The sequence below is a fragment of the Phoxinus phoxinus genome (assembly GCF_949152265.1).
Source record: "Phoxinus phoxinus genome assembly, chromosome: 12".
Lineage (NCBI taxonomy): Eukaryota > Metazoa > Chordata > Actinopteri > Cypriniformes > Leuciscidae > Phoxinus > Phoxinus phoxinus.
In genome coordinates, this window is record NC_136887.1 from 13,472,273 (window position 1) to 13,477,753 (window position 5,481).

The following is a 5,481-nucleotide window of genomic DNA, read 5'->3' on the forward strand; positions in this document are numbered from 1 at the left end:
TCATGACCCTGATGCTGGTTCACCGGTTGTCCTTCCTTTTACTTTGATACTAACTAGGGCTGCACGATTAATCGAAATGAAGCCGCACACGATTTGGTAAAGGCTGCGATTATTTTATGCGCAGCTTGTCAGTGAAGCACGGCTCTCGCGCAACCAAATTTGACCCGCAGAAGTAGATAATTAATGTCATTTCAGGAAATCCCTATGGGCATCATAATATTGCTGTAGCTGAATGAACAGAACTGGGTGTTCATTGGGACCGGGAACTGTTTTGGAGATGCTCTGACTCGGTCATCTAGCCACCACTATTTGGTCTTTGTCAGAGTCATTCAGATCTTGGCCATTTTTCCTGCTTCCAAAACATGAAATTCAAGATCTGACTGTTCACTTGCGGCCCAGTATATCTCACCCCTTGAAAGGTGCCATTGTTACTGTGGTATAAATTCCCCTACACACCTGACTAAAGCATCTCCTAATCGACACCCAAGGGTAGAGTCTCCTAATCAATGCTCCTGATCGATGTCTTGCTGAGTCGGACGACGTCTCGCCCCTTATGAACACTGTCACTTGGGAATAAGGTCTCTAGTGCTCCACTAACCTGCTGTGCAGCCGACAGACAGACTCCAGAAAATGCCTTTCAATATGTTGAATCACGGCCGGGAGGATCTCGGACTAATTTCAGAGAGAATCCATAAAGAGTGCAACAGTTTTTATAAAATAGGAGCATGGCAAATGTGACATGATTCATTGCATAATTTTACTCCAATATGATTTGTTCTTCACACATATAACTCTCTGTTAAAAGCAAATTTAGATTCATTGATACTTCAGCTTGTTGTTGGGGTCATGAAGTTACTGTAGACCAAACTAGACAGCTGTCTAGTTCCGTTTCCCCTTTTGTTATATTCAGACACACTAACTTTGTCCCAAGTGTTGGGGACTTAGTACTCAAAAGCAAATGTTATTCCTGGAAGAAAAATAAATGTTAGTTGTTTAATTAAAAAATACCTCCACATTACAAAATAATCAGTCTCGTTGACTTCTTGTGGCTGATCAGTGTATATCAAAACACTACTGACAATAGGCAAAATATATATATTTTTGTGTGTGAAATTTTGCCGAAATGTAGCTAATGTGACTGCACCTAAAGGTGTGATTTTTTTGAACGCTCACATATACACTGTCTATAGACCTTATGCGCCAGAGAAACAAGTTTTGTGTTTGAACTTCAGTTTTTGCAGTAGCTCTCTACATTTCTAAGGCATCGCTGTCGAAGAGAAATTAGCTGGTGAAGTGGATTTACTTTTTAACAAAAGTTATCATGAGCATTGTAATGTTTGAACCGGATGTCATAACAAATGTTAGTAAACCGAGAAGATTTTAAAAGGAGCAGTTATTTCATAAATCCATAAAACCTTCATGCTGTGGAAATACAAACTGGAAGACATGAACCCAACGACCGCAGCGATGAAAAGGGGTGAGACTACATAAGGTCTATACTTACCCACAGTTCAGTAGTTGTTCTTGCTAAGGCATCATGATTCATCATCGTTGCTCATACTTTGAAAATATTCAAAATAAACAAGAATCGGCACACTGCCACTTCTGCTCCCAAGAATTTATTAAAATAAACAACGTTTCGACCCAAAGGGTCTTCGTCATAATTTCTCCCATAAATTCTTGGGAGCAGAAGTGGCAGTGTGCCGATTCTTGTTTATTTTGAATTTGATGCTTCATTTGATCGAGCACCTGCCAAAAGTTTTTTGGATGTGCGCACAATTTCTTTTTTGAATTCATATTTTCAAGTCAAAATATTAGGCTAATATGTCCCATATATTTGTGTCACAGATTGCATTAAATTGGTGCACAGTTGCTTTTCTGGTAACACTTTTCAATAAGGTCATTAGTGATCAGTAGTTAGTAATTAACTAACAATGAGAAATACATTTGTTACAGTATTTATTAACCTTTCCTTTGTTAGTGTTAGTTAATACAAATACAACTATTCATTGTTAGTTTATGTTAGAGCAAATTTATTAGTATAAAATGATATTAACAGATACATGCCTTTAATAATGTATTAGTAAATGCTGAAATTAACATTAACATATTTTTCTTCGTTAGTTCATGTTAATTGACCTATGGCTAAGCCACGCCCCCTCCACTCACTTGGACAAACAGTCAACATTCGGTGACAGGCGCTATGGCAGCTTATGGAGGCAATTGATGATTTTTGGAGACAGAAAGATTATATATCATCTCGAAGTCACCAAAAGGGCCTTAACTATGCATTGGAGGGTTATATTAATAATTTTATTGTTGAGAAGGTCGATGAAAAGCTTTAGCTCCAGGCAAAAATGTACAGGTCACAGTGTAAACGTGATAAACCGCAAAAATAAATAAAATAAAACACAAAGTTCCCCAGTTGTTTTGGTAGAAAGTTGTCTAAAATGTTGTGCTTCAATATGTAATTAATGGTTCATGATCAAATTAAATATGTACGGGTCTAAGATGCATACGTTTCCAGGACAAACCTTTTTACCATCTTTACCAAGAGTAGCCTACCTACCTCTCTGTTAGCTTGGTGCTACAGTATTTACATGATTCATTCAGCACAACATTGCTAACATTTGTTATCTCAGTTATTTACAGATACGTTAATGAAGCTAAGTGACATGATGTACAACGCAGCTAGAAGCTAACGTTAACGTTTTCTAATGTTATGCTATTGTTAGCCTAACGTTACATTAGAGATGTTAAAGATAACGTTCAAATACGTTGTTGACTTTCCTTAGAACAGATGTAGACAACCTTGTTTATTTTATCCACGTTTAGTTAGTGTTGTGGTCTATACCGCATAACTTAATCCAGAGCAGACACTTATCTCGGTTGAGATGTGGCTTGGGAAAGGTTAAAAAATACACACCGTCGCCCAGCCTCTCGGGATACATAGTGTCGGAGTTGCATGTACCCCATGCACACCATTTGACCATTTTAAACTTAAAATGACAAGAAAAAAAGATATAAAAACGAATGAAAACTGACTAACTGCAATGCATTTCAATAGACATGGAAGCAGAGAATGTCAGAGTGTATTGGGTTAGCTATGCGCACTGTGATTGGCTCATCGCGTTTGGGGGCGTGGCTTAGCCATAGGTCAATAAGTGCAATTTAAGGGTTAGTTCACCCAAAAATAAAAATTCTGTCATTACCCTAATGTTGTTTCAAACCCGTGAGGAAATCTTCGGAAAACAAATGAAGATCTTTTTGATGAAATCTGAGAGATTTCTGTCTCTCCATTGACAGCTAAAGTAATCCATGTGACTCCAGTGGTGTAACCTCAATTTTATGAAGCAATTGCTATGAGTTGCTATTCAATTTTATGAACCGCAATTGCTTTGTTTGCGCAAAAAACACACACACACACACAAAAAAACAAACATATTTTACCATTTTATTACAAAATATGCATTGTGGTGCTCTCATGAATATGCATTGGAGATTAATATTTGGTTAATAAAGTGATAAATTGTTTAGTTTTTTTGTGCAAACAAAGCACTCGCGTCGCTTAAAAGTTACTTTAATTATGTCTACCTTTCTGGGCATTGAAAGTGGTAGTTGCGTAGCTGTCAATGAAGGGACAGAAATGATTAAAAATTATTATCATTTGTGTTTCGAAGATGAACGAAAGTCTTACAGGATTGAAATGACATGAGGGTGAGTAATGTTTATTTTTTGGGTGAACTAGCCCTTTAACTAATGTAAACAAATGAAATCTAATTGTGAAGTGTTACCACTTTTCTGTTGCAAGTATTTGTCTTTGGATTTTAGCCTGCGACTGCATAGCAATGCACCTGAAGCCGCTCAGAACTCTTTAGCAACCACATAGCAATGCATGTCAGAAATAAATCTAGTTCTCTTTAAATTTCATCCGTCACTTCTCTCTCGATGTAAGACTTGACAAACCTCATCATTATCGCACATGTAATGTATAGATGTTTTTTATTAGTATGGGCCGACTCGGCCGAGTGGAGGTGATGATAGACAGGATTTTATTTTTGTACTCGTTTAAGGTGAAGTGACACATAGGTCTTAAAAATACTGCAGGAAATGATGACATCCGCCTGCGAACAAGTTTGTCTTCATTGCATGGGCGCGACATCACTGACTGGCTTAATTCTTAAAATACACAGCTAGAAAAGGGTTTAGACATTTCATTCTTTATCATGACTATTTTCCACATTGTGTATAGTCATTCATAGTAAAGTCATTGAAGTATGAAAAGAAATAATTATGTGAATAATGTAGCGCTCAAAAATGTTAAACAAGCTTTTGAGTAGGTACTTATTTTTAATAAGCAATTACTTCACAACAAAAAATAAGTATGTTCTATGTAGTATGAATATAATCTGGCCGTACTACATTCGCCATGTCATTGTCATGTGACCTACCAGTGTCCGTTATATGCACACTTCAGAATCTCACCGGAAGTACTGGGTCATCCGGGTACTTTACTCTTTTATGAGTACCGGTACTTCTTTTGTCACATACTGTTTTTCGCCCACTATATAGTAGGGAAGTATGCGATTTCAGATGCAGCCACTCTTTCTCTAACCAGCATCACAAGGTGCATCCTGGGATGTATTTGAAGACTAGAGTTTTTTTTTTTTTTTTGGCTGCTTTTCCTTCACTATACATATTAAAAATTATTGTTTTGAAAAGATATCCATTTTGTACCAAAAGATACAAAGCTGTCTCTGGGGTGGTACACTTTAGGTACTATTATGTCCCTTTAAGGTATTCATTTGCACCCTTCAGGGGTTAAAAAACTTACACTTTTTGAAAAGATACCACCCCAGTGACAGCTTTTGTACCTGTTTTTTCCCTGCGAGTGTACTGCAGAAATCTAATTTCAAGCATTTAAGCATAAATTTTCAGAACAAATCATTTTATAATTTTTTTTTAAAACTTAATTAACAAAATGTCCAGGCTTCTGACCGGTAATGTGAACACTGTGTCTGCAGTGAACATGCACTATTATTTATGCGGATGACTGCAGTGAGCTTGAGTATATCCTGCTCAGAGCTTTGATTAATGTAATTGGGTCACTGGGGTGCCGTTGTGTCTTTGAATCTTTATTTCCAGCTTTGATTCTGGCGCTGTATCTGTGGCATACGGTGCTCTGACAGCATACCTTCACCTCAGACAGGTGTTCGTTCCCATAGAGGGCGGTCAGGGGAGTTTAACAGGTGTAGTCTCAACCCACATTTTTTTGCTCTCTCTCTCTCTTTCGCTTTCTAACTCACTCTCTCTTTCTTGTTCTCCGCATTTCTCACTCGTACAGGTGATGTGAGAGGCATACAGGGCAGCTTCTTATAAATTTTGGTAGCTGTGAAGGAGGACCCCCCAAAACTGCAGGATTTAAATTAAAGCTCCAGATTTAAGTGTCATGCAGGGCAGGTTTATTTTGGCTGAGACATC